Source organism: Spodoptera frugiperda, chromosome 28 (assembly GCF_023101765.2).
Source record: "Spodoptera frugiperda isolate SF20-4 chromosome 28, AGI-APGP_CSIRO_Sfru_2.0, whole genome shotgun sequence".
NCBI classification, from domain to species: Eukaryota; Metazoa; Arthropoda; class Insecta; order Lepidoptera; family Noctuidae; genus Spodoptera; species Spodoptera frugiperda.
In genome coordinates, this window is record NC_064239.1 from 6,437,606 (window position 1) to 6,450,529 (window position 12,924).

The following is a 12,924-nucleotide window of genomic DNA, read 5'->3' on the forward strand; positions in this document are numbered from 1 at the left end:
TTGCATTTCACCAAGGACTTTTAATCAAAACTGTCCAAGAGGGAATTGGTGTTAATTTTGTTTTTAAAGAAAAACTCATAGATCAGTGATTGTCGTGTCACGCGACAATTTTTCAAGAATACAACAGGGAATGTTAATGGGCTACTGTTGTTAATTAACATTATAATGCACAGTACTTGTTACACAAAAGTAACAGATACATATTTAAATGAGTTTTTTTTAAAGTGAATAATCCATTAAACGTCACTATTTTTTAGTCTTGACATTACGTCCAGGTACAATAACACTACGAAAATAAAAAAGGAGCATTTAAAAAAAAACGCGCTTAAATATAACTGACTAGAAATTGTAAGTGTTGACGAGTCATGCTTCGGCACAAATGGGTTGGCTCGACCGAAGTGATACCACGGCCTCCCAGAATCCCTTTTCAATCCCCGATTCCCCAACAACCTTTTAATTCATAACTCTCGAAAGGCCGGCAACGCACACGTCGCTTCTGGTGTTTCGGGTGTCCATGGGCGGCGGCGATTGCTTACCACCAGGTAATCCGCATGCTCATACGAGCAAAATATGAAACATTACGCATAAGAAATAAGCCCGATGTTGTTTATTCGCATATTTTATATCTGTAACAATATTCAACCTTCATATGATATTGACGAAACAAAATGTTGACTATGATCGATAGTCACACGGCCGTATAATCACCAAACTTATAGACAAGTTGGTGATTCTATTGTCTGGTTTGACGTACAAAGGTATTCTCTCTATTCTGAAAACATTAGGCTAACTACACACTACTATTTTCCTAGCATTAATAAATGACAAAATTTATTGTCTTAAGTTTGAGTGAAAAACATGTGCCACACATAAGTATTCATACAGTGTGATATATTTTGAATAGCTAGAATTTTGACATACATACATACATACATAATACTGGTAAAATAAATAAATAAAACAAATTTTATAAAGTTTGGAGTAAGAAAATAATAACATGACTTTCTATTTTTCATATCTGATAGTTTTGAAGATTATTACTCTAGATTAAATATACTTCGTTTTTGATTTAATAACGTGTGAAATCGTAATAGTACTTCTCACTAATATTATAAATGCGAATGTTTAAATCCAAAGAATAATAAACCACTACGATATTTCACTTCAGGTACCTCCAAACATCTAATGTCTTATGTGGATACACCTTAGTTTCCCTTCCATCACATCTTCTCTTTGATGAGTACCAAGAATCTTTGTTTAAGTCGCCTTCTCTCCAGCATCCCTTAGCTTATTATTCTATACCGTATATTGATGATAAAATCGATATCTAAGTATCGCTTTGTTGTTGTAACTTTCAAGCCATAACTTTCATCTAACGTTATTGTTGAAGCTGTGTATAATGAGCGAAATAGCTAGTTTCCTAACTATTTTGATAGCCCTTTTTGCATGCGGACGCTGAACTAAGCCTTTTATGATGATACTTCAATTGTTAACTTGATCCTGTTTGCAGCTAAGTTCCGATAATTCTGTATCAAGCTACAAAGGATCTTACTGACAAGGAAACTTAGGCTTATGTTTGTTACGTATCTATGCATTAGCAATTTAATTTATCGCATCCACATCTTTCAGTGAACGAACGAGCTTTAGATTGAAAATGTCAGAGCGTCTCATTTAATGGGTTCTAATCCTGGCAGATGAGGCAATATCCCTTTACATCACAAAATATACAAGACGAACACGGCCTTGGGTGAATCTACATACTTAGTCCACAATATTTCTTCATTAAGTCTTCCTTAATTTGGTATAATTACTGCGTTAAATTAACCCGGGCCTATCGATCGTGTTACTTGTGTACGTTGTTATTGTTTCTGCATTGATATTATGTATCCAGGTAGTTGCGTGAAGCTCTGGTTTTTGTTGTCAAATAATCGCGCTCCCATCCTTTGTTCCCAGCTTTTCAATTAAAGGGTAATTCAGTCGGCTGTACGCGTCACTAATAAAAACGGGTAATTGGTCCGGACCCCAAAAATTATACAAAGTCAGCGGCAGATTGTTCATAATTTGATGGTGCGAGGTGTTATCTAGGTAAAAGTAATTAATTACTTTTAGAATAATGAACCTTGTTAACTAGAAACTCTTTACACCGAGTTATAATAACATATGTATCGATTTAGGTATATCTATAGCTACTCGTGTAGCAATAAAAACAGTTTCTGTAAGATATTATATCTAGTTTTCCACGTATTATGTGTTCGTCATGATTCTACGAACTGTAGACTATATTACATATTACGTATGTACATATACTTGAGCAAATCCTGCTACTAAGGACTTATACCGAGAAAATAATTGAAACGCTGATTGAATAATATCGTCGACCTTGATTGATATTACCTAAAACCTGGATAGTAGAATAGTATTCTTATATTTACCTGAAACTTATTTGTTCGTATACAAAAGCCAAGTTTTATGTGTATGTTGAACATTAAATTGCATCTCAAAAGTTTGAGGAGAGAGCGCGAGACAGTTGTAGTCACCCAACATGAAACGTTGTATGATATAAACTTATTACCACTCCCGACGCGACGTTCAACCGTGCAAGATACGTCAAAATGCCGGCAATTACTGCTCTGTATTTAATTTTATGCGTATTGTCCTTTTGGTATAAGTTATTTTATTTTAGACTTCTTAGATTTATTCATAAAGGCTTATTTATAGGTATTTAGGTACCTATTTCAAAAGCATATAATATGACTTAATAACATAAAGGAATCAGTCACGCATGTTTGTGAACAGCAAAAAGCGTAAATTAGAGTGAAATTCGAAAACAGCATTTACTAAACAAATTTTAAACTGTTTCGTCATTTTAATGTTTTCGCACACCGCTGAAACTAGTGCGGGATTAGTCAAATCTGGGATTGTACATTTCGCACTTATATATTTTCATTTATTTTAAGCGTTGTCTACGAAGTTTTGATCTGTTGATGTATATCAAGTCAGATTTAGTATTTAGGCGACAAACTGGTCGGGTTGCTAAGCTCTCAGTAACTGGCTGCTTAAACGTGGGACGTTTGAGTGTGGCGTACTAAATCAAATAGATTGAGTTTCACGAAACTATCCGAGTAAACCATTATAAACAGGTCAGTAGCCGCTGAGTGCATACGGTGATTTGCTTTTGGAGGCATGTACTTGTGTACTCAAATACGAAGCAGCCATTTATTTTGGCAGAACGGATTTACGAAATCCGTACTTTATTGAAGGAGTTTGTAAAGGTTCCCTTTTCTGCTCAGGGATCAGTGATTGGCTTTTTTATTCCCTAAATTCCAATAAATATTATAAATAATGAACCGGTTAGTATGGTCTAGCTTTATCATAAGTTTAAGACGATTGACGAACTATTCAAACCTCACTGGGCCTTACTTAAATACACACATTTACATAAACATTAAATTTAGCAGTAAGATTACATTGCACACAATGTTCGGTGTAAATATCTAAACTAAACGTTTATTTGTAGACCAACTAAAACCACAACACCGCTGAATTCTTGTTGCTATGCAGTTCCATTGTAATGATAAACTTTAGTTGTGGAGTTATCAAGAGTTCTTCGGAGAGAAAATTTAAAATAGGAATTCTTTATTCAGACGGGTGTTACCTACCACGGGTTTGTTATTTCCGAACTCACATCAAGAAAACAAAGTTAAGATAAATAGGGAACATTTTAAGTGAAGCAGAAATGAGTTTTATTACCGTAGTAGCTTCCCTCGTTGTTACAAAGACGAACAGCTGTTACATAGAAGAATCCGAATAAAGTGCGACGCCACTTACACTAGGGAGTGTGAAGAAATTGGTTCCGTGAAAGACCGGCAACGACATATTGATACATTATACAACATAAGGCGTAGGGTATGGTTATCGATTTTCGATGCATTACCAACTATTTATTGCAGGATGTGGAAAGAAAAATTGTGGTGACTTATGGTCACGTAGTTGTTAGTTCTTTCTGAGTTACGTGCGTATTCCTCTATGAAGACGAAGAAAATTAGTGATGTTGGTGAGATGAGTTATTTATTTACCTTCTGTATAGTGAATTATAGATTAAAGTTAGACCAATATATATAATACCTTTACATACCGTATTTTGTGACAAATTTTTTCTAAAAAATCAATCCTCAACACTCCAAATTGATGAAAGAGAGCTTTCTTTCTCTGCGTTTACCTATTTACAAACAATAAGTAAGAATGTTTCTCATCTTCCAAGACAAAAAGACTTTTTATTTAACCAAAACACAATTACAGCCAGCAATTTATTCTTAATACGTTTTTACTTAAATTTGAAGGCATGTTTATACAGAAATTCAACTTGCGTCGACCTGTTTGTAAATAATGAAAATAAATATGAGGTAGTGTCGGTTATAGCCGCAAAATATTTTAAGGCGCCAAGCCACAGGACTTGTTGCTTGGCACGGAACACATTTTTGGTATTAGGAAAAAATGTTTTTGTTATAGGATGCATATTTCTGTATTGGCTTTATTTATGCAAAATACACTTTTTATTTTTAGGATTGGATTTTTAGGATTGGACTAAAGATATTTTGTTTTTTTTTTTTGCAATGGTTGTTTTATCAAATTTAATAATTATTACGCTTATTGTTCTCCTTAACAGAATCCAACTTGACTCGGATGAATTAACCAAAGGCATTAAGAGCAGACTAAGCTTGGTGCATATGGTGAATCTTAGGTAAGTCCATGTTATACAGTGCTAAGCCTGGCTCGCAACCGTTTTAGCCTAGCGAAACCAATCTAATCTGGACTGCTTTTGAGATATTGTAATATGGAACCGTACGGCCAAAACTTAAATGTGAGAATAGACAAGAGTTGGCGGGCAGCCAGCGTAATCATCGTTGAGTAATAGGTAAATGTTCGTATTTGCACAGCATTTGTGTTATTGCCAAGCAAATTTGCACGTATTTATATTCCGTGATTAACATTCCAAGTGGTTGTTATTTAAATTGCCCTTTGTTTTAATATTGATGAGGTTTTCGGTGTTTTCGACTATTGGTCGCTGTTGTGATTGTTGAGTTGTGATGTTTGAATATTATTGTGTAAAGCCAAAGATCGTTTGTCAAAATTTTGTAATTACATTAACTTTAACAGGAACTTGAATAAAATTGAAAATGATAAAATAAACACATCATAAAACATTGACGAAACAATTTACATCCACATATTTAACATGACCTACATATCGAAAACGTTTGCTATCCACATTTCAGTCAGCACAGCTTAATTGAATACTTTGTCTAATAAATCGAAAAACAAATTAGACAGGAGCCTCTGTTTTGGAAATCGTTTGAACTCATCGTCTCCACTCAGCGTTTCTCAAAGAATAGTTGATAAAAATCTCCTCGACTGGAGGACAGTCCTGAACACCTCTCTTTGAAAGATGTCGAGTACCTAGAATCAAGGAAGATTTTTTTTAAGGAAACCGGGCCTAATAAGCAACAAGTCATTATTTATGTTAGTCAAGCTGTCACGGGAATTGATTACTGAGATTAGCGAGATTCAGATCTAGAAACACATTAGTTTTGTTTCAGTGGTAGGTATTAGCAGAAACTATGTAAGTAAAAGTGTGTACGATATTATTTCTATTACCAAACACAAGAAACCAAGCATACGGTTCCTAATATTGCTATTGTTCAACTTTACAAAAGAACAATAAAACAAGTAATTGGAAAAATAAGTCTTAGTATTCAATACATAAGTCATAAAATCAATTAGTTGTTGTTGACATACTTAATTACTTCCACCTCGATAATGATTTGAAAAATCGTCGAATATTTGCATAATATACAGGATGTATTCGCTTATGTTATTAAACTTGTTGGCCACCGTTTATATTGTTTGACGTGGGTTGACGTTCTCGACCGTTTCCCCTTTCCCCACAGCACTCATATAACTTAAATAATTTATTTTCCTTACTGATCTGGGAAAGAAGAACTGCCTGTGTATCAGCTGTTTGTCTTCCCCTGTAATTTGTAAAAGTCAACTCAACGAAATTGGTTCCTATAAATTGGCGATTGCCTATTTAGCAACCGTTTGCCCGACGTCACTTGAATGTATTGCCCCGCTATGCTTGTAACGTGGAGTTTTAACGGAACCGTTTAGAATGTAAGGGTAAACAAAAGTTCAGGGTTCTTTTCAAAACATTATTATTGACTGGTATAGTAAGCTTAATATCCATGCCACTAGTTTTTAATTATACTTACTAATGAGAACCAAAGAAACTAAAGATATCTTCGTTGCAAATTTCTAAAATAGGCATTCACAGATATCAGAAGAGTTCTACAGAAAACAAGAAATATGTACTACATACAGTACTGCAGGTAAAGGGTTAATAACACCTTTAATCTTATGAAATCTGTTTTTCTACTTCCATTTAAGTAGAATTAAAGTATTAGTTCAAACAACACTTCCAATGAAACTGTTAATAATTCAACCCATTTGGATACCTCGATGTTTCACTGTCTTGAATATTATAGTATCTATAAGTAAACAACAGTAATGAGGTATAATTAACTATCCTATGTTTTACATTATTGATAACAGTGGTAGTTCAATGTTTTTATACTGGTTTTAGTAAAAATGCGGCACAGAAAAGTATTCTAACGAGGCACTAATTTTATTAAGGAAAGTTAAAGATACTGAGAAAATATATTTAGGTTCTAGGACAATTCCTAGAACGTGAATTCCTAGAAATAATTTTATGTTCAATGTTTTTATTCTTTACTTTTAATTTTATTTATGGCTCACTGATTCACAAAATCTGTTATTTGACTGTGACATTACAGTCTTTTAACTTCGTACAAATAATATTGATTCACCACACAGACGTTCAAGCCTGACACAAACATTCACGTATTTATGTGACCGAATAAAATCGTCAAGATCAATAAAATTATGAATCGGGGCACATATGCACTAAATTTTATTTACTTACGACGATAAAACACAGGCCGATTCTTTCGGGAAGTTCTCATCAACAAAAAGGAAATAAAGTATGGAAAGTTATCAGCGATCCTTTTGTCTCAAAATTAGTTAGGGGGCTGGTATTGGGACCACTGTATTTTATTATTACAAAGTATAGGACCACTTGCCCTCCTTTCAGACTTGAATTAAAGATGCAAGCGATTTTGTTCTTACTTACGTGTGAAGTAGAAGATATTTTTTGTTCAGTGAATATATCGTCCTTTTTAAATCTTGCCTATGTATTGTTAATTTCATCATTTATTTGATGTATGATGTTGCTTCCAGCTATTGTTTTAACACCGCTATTATTGTTTTAGTTTTCTGAGAATAATATTATGTACTAGCCAATAACCACAGGACAAATCACTTGCTGTATATAAGTTTTTAAATTGACATGGTCACTAACACTATCGGATGAACATCCGACGAAATATCGGAAACTCATAGACATAAATAAACATGGTAAAATAAAAAGGGTACTGATATCCATGAACATGGTAATGATATCCCGTATCAAGTTCTAATGATACTATATATACTTACTTACTTAAAGGTACAGTTTACTCAGCAGAAGTGATATCAAGACAATCAGAGATTGATGTCTAATTATGCTGAGATTTGGAATGCCTTCTAATTGCAACTGGAATTAATACAATATAATTATCTAATTACATCATGCTACTTAATGACTTCAGGATATGTTGTATCGTATCCTTATGTACAAGCTTTTAATTTACATAATGTACTGATTGGACTAAGTGGAAGTAATTGTGTAATTAACTTGTGAGTGTTTGCGGACAATACAATTATGGTATTGTTGATTTGTTCCAATGAGTTATGCTAAAAAAAATAAGACAGATGATTCGATGATTATAAAATCTTCGTTTTAGTACAATGAATTTGAATTAATAGAACATTAATACTTCTTTTAATATGTTTGTTTTTATAAATTTTAAAAGAGCACAAATTTTTTATAGTCACTCGGGCTCAAAGCAAGATAAGAAACGGGGTGGTTTTTAGTCAGTAAGAGTCTGACAATCTCGGGAGGAGTTATCGTATGATTTTCCGTACTAAATAAAAATACTCTTCGAAACCAGTAGTATTTTGTAAAACCTGCATCAATCAACAGGTTAGTTAAATTTTACAAGTTATTAGTTTGAAGTGAAACATTGCACTATAGTCATAAATATCGCTTGTGTTGGGAAAATATTTATGAGCTAACTTCTGTTATAACATGTCGCTTAAACTTTCATGATGCACTTAGGTAAGTTCAACGAGTGACAGTGATGACGCCATTATAATTTTAATAATATTATAGATTAGATTCGGCTTAACAAAGTTAAAACATAAGGGTTTTTAAAAGGTAAAGATAAAGAAAAAACCTTAAAATCTGATACTTACGCTTTCTTTTAAATTTAAGGGTTGATCTTATCATATAAGTGGCTAATATTATTTAAAAAAATCTTATACAAAAATATTAGGGTGTAAAAGAAAACAATTTTCTAAACTCAATAAACGTACAATCCAGTCAGTTAGACATACCAAATTGTATAAAGACACACATTCCATTATGCTAAAACGTAGTCTCATTATCATTAAAAGCGTCAAACGCAATTAGTAAAACAAATAAAACGTACTAACAAATCTGTTTAGACAATTTGTTCAAGAAAAGTTTGTCTGCGTCAAAATAGCTGGAGGCGACATCGATAGCGTCCTGTATCATATAACCGCGTAACAATCTTACATGAGAACCCGACGTTTATTTTATCTTTTAAAGACAGTAGTAGCTTCGGGCGCTACTTGTACCCTAGTAGAGAAAAAGTGGTGAGATTTGAGTCGGCGTTCGTCGATTAGTTTCGTTATGTCAGCATATTCGATAAGAACGCTGTTTTTATTTATTTGTAGACGTTTATGAAACATGTCATAGCAGTTTTTAATCTGTTAAGTTTTATTTGTTTATTTATTTGCTTAGTTACTATGTACTACGAAGCAGCGAAGAAGAAAAATACTCTTTCGATCCGAGGATTACTTAACCTAGAACCTCTCTTGTGACTGTTTGTACTTAGCGACATATTACACAAACAAATACAAAAATAAAATCATATTAAAACTGCTCACCGCTTACGTGGCTATAAAATTATCATAACCGAAACAATAATTGCCGAAAATAAATTTCTTTGCGGACATAAAGCTAGTTAAGTATAAATTGTACCGTTACTTCCATCCTCCGCTTATACCTGAAGAAATTCCATTTGAAATATTTATTAAAGCTGTGTTTGCGAACTCAGTAACATCTCATTGTTTTTGTTGAACTGACGCGTCGTTTCAGGAAAATAAATCTCCAAGAATTTAGTCGACATGTATATATGCGGTCGTTTAAAATAATCCATTTTTGTAACTCGATTCTAGTTGCGTTCACTTTGATTGGTAGGTCTCAGGTGTCTGTGATTTTCTTACTAATGTTATCAATTTAACTCTGGCATACTACTAGGTAAATGCTGTAAATTATATCCTTGTTCAAGTGTTTCTAAGCAATTTTCTAAAGTGATTTCATTTGTAAGTTCTAAGAATGGTATTTATACCTATATATCAGCTAAACTTACTCTTTCCATTCTACCTTATAAGGAAATTGATGAAAAACAGATCAGCAGTGCCCACGTTTATTCAATCTTAGTATTTTTTGCTTTTACGTTATAAACTATTTCACTGCTAATGCCACATACACTACGAGATCCAATATAATAAAGATTTTTTTTAAATAAAGCACGGTAAACGTACTTACTTAGCCTTGATTATAACCACTCTCGTAAGCTCTGAAGCGTAAAAATAAAATCCAGACAAACGAAATACTTAATGTGTGTACGTACGAACTTTTCTTTGGCTTCACAGAGGCAACAAAATAATTTAAACTTCGTTGAAATGCTCGCGATTCCAGCGGACAAGTGAAATAGGACGATTTACGCTCAATGTTAGCCCTCAATTACACTAGATGTTGCAAATAAACCGCTTGGAAAATGAATAAGGGGTTGCTCTTTTGTCCATCTCTATTATTTACTGATGTAGATTAATTACCTACTTTGTTTTCAATTGTCTGACTACACTAATGAGTCTGATGTCAAAAAGCGCTCCTACGCGTCGGTTGCTTAACTCATAAAAAAGTTCAGCTCGAATTTATTCAGAGTGAATAAGAGATAATTATAAGATACGCAGTTTTGGTATATCGTCGTAATTAATGCGTTAATTATAACGCGGTTGAAAGTTGAAACAGTTTTCGTATATCCGCTGGGTTTCACGTCAGTCCAAACGAATAGATGTCGGTTATGAGTCACGAGGAAATAGTGTCATAAACACCACTGACTAGAGATTGCAGTATGTTATTGGATGGAGGGAGGCGTTGCAACCCTCCTCCCTTATTCTTAATCTCCGACATAATCATAAAACGAACATTTACGACACACACGTTCACTGGAGGTAGTTTATGCTTTGCCAAAATCTGTAGTGCGATGATAAAACTACGACTATTTCATTAAATTAAAATAGGATTTTGAACGTTATGTGCATGCACACTAGGATCAAATGCAATTAAATCTTAACGCCTCGTAATTTTGCGCGCTCATCCTTGATTGGCGATCATTATGGTGACGAATAATTTAGGCTATTTAACACTGCGGTGCGCGGTCGCTCGGCTTCGCGTACCCAAAATAATATAGCTACCTACGTAATTACCTTCTCTATTGAATAAAATGAAACTGACCAGCCCAGTTATTGAGTAAGTACTATTCCGTGTTAATGTCAGTTAATTTTCCCTTTTCCTAAAGTAAGCGAGGGTCCGAAAAACAAGGGTGTATGAGTTTATCCTTTTGCATTAATTACGAGTTGATTGTACGTAGAATTCTGATGTGGTTGTAACTGACATGACATATTCATTGTTCAAATGTTTTTGCTTTGAACAATACGCAAGTTACATAAAAGAATGTAATTATAAAGTTGTGAGGGAACTATTGTTCAGATTTCGGGGTACATTTTGGCTCGTTCATACAATGTTAAACAGCGTTAAAGTGTAGTGCTTTTAACGTTCAACAGGAAGAGGTTGTTTTTAAGGTACAATATATTACATACTAGCTTTTGCCCGCGACTTCGTTCGCGTGGAATAGTGACTTCCGGCAAATTTTTGGTTTTAACCACATAGTTCCCGATCTCGCGGGATCTCTTCAAAAATGAGATGTGGAAGATATTCCAGGGAACTCTTCAAAAATCAACATAATGAGCTCTGCGTTTGAATTTAATAGATGTATACTCACTTAGGGCATTGAAAAAATAGTTTAAAAACGGACTTAAACTAACTTAAAACTAAAGAAAGCTACGAATTACGAATTTATAACAATTAAAAAAGAAACTATATTACAACCTATCCTCTATGCTATAATAACCAAGCTTAAACTAAATAATTTAAAAGAAACGACTTAAATCTAATCTAATTAAAAAAAAATTAGACTTACAATTTTATTAAAAAAACTAACTACAGTAACTACTAATAATCGATATCAAACTAAACCTACGTTAAATAGTTTAACCAAAAAACCAGGAAAACCCAACAAATAAACTTATTAATTGACAAATACAACGAAACCAATTTAGAATATACGAAACAGCAGGACCACTACAGACAAATAATCATACGACTGATAATACACTTTTTCTACGATAGTACCGAAGCGCTCGGCCGATACCCAACCAAATGAATGTAACGAAACCATAGCGCGATCTATTTCGATCCCAACGCCATCTATCGAGGATAAAGACAACTTGGATTATTTATTTATACTCCGTTCGGGCATTTTCTTTGTACTAAAAGTTTAATTATATTGATATAATTTTTTTCATACCTTTTTACTATTTATTTACTTTTTTTTGATGAATTAAAACAATAACATGAACCGAAGTCGTGTAACGATCGACATAGAATTATCTATACTCCGTTAGAGCATTTTCTTTGTACTAAATGTTTTATTATATTGATATTATTTTTTTCATACCTTTTTACTATTTATTTACTTTTTTTCGATAAATTAAAACAATAACATGAACCGAAGTCGTGTAACGATCGACATAGAATTATTTATAAATAATTTATTTCTTATTTTTATTTTTTGATTTTTGAAATAAAAATATATCTATGTCCTTTCTAAGGTTCTAAACTATATCTGTACCAAATTTCAACCAAATCCGTCAAATAGTTGCGGAGATTAATGGTATAAGCATAGAATGTTCGACGTGATTCTTTAATTTGACATAACTTTTTTATTTATGAACCGATTGACATGAAACAAACACTAAATGTAAATTTAAGCATCCCACAATATATTCGTGAAAACCGCATCCAACTCGGATCAGCCGTTTCTGAGATTAGCGCGCACAGACGAACAGACAAACAGACAAACAGACAAACAGACAAACAGACAAAAAAAAAGTTAATTACATTTTTGGCTTCGACATCGACATAACAATAACCCCTGCTATTTTTTTTATTTTTATTTTCAATGTACAGACAGCACTTTTCTACGATTTTATTATATGTATAGATTAAAATACAAAATAGATAATTTTGAAATTAAGTACGCAATTATAATAACTTATCTAGGTCGTTTTCGCTGCTTTAGAATAAAATCCGTTATTTTCATTAATAATTAGTTTAGTAGTTAACCCATAGATATAATAAAAATGGTCATATATCCGGGACAAATTTTAGTACGTAGTAAATTAATATAAAATTAAATTATCCGCCAACTAATTGGGTTGGTACACCGCAAACAAACACAGCCACCAGTGAATTAATTCTTATATTTCCATTACTAAATGACATTCATGATATTTTTCTTTAACGCTAAGCCGGTA

At 33.1% G+C, this 12,924-nt stretch overlaps 1 long non-coding RNA gene across 1 annotated transcript in view; it reads right to left on the minus strand.

Moving 5' to 3' along the window:
• The window catches only part of LOC126912687 (uncharacterized), a 346,191-nt gene extending 333,580 nt beyond the window's left edge, over window positions 1–12,611 (minus strand). Inside the window, exon 1 of the long non-coding RNA XR_007707333.1 lies at window positions 11,916–12,611. This is a non-coding gene — a long non-coding RNA (uncharacterized LOC126912687). The remainder of the gene's footprint in view (window positions 1–11,915) is intronic.
• Window positions 12,612–12,924: the final 313 nt, after the last annotated feature.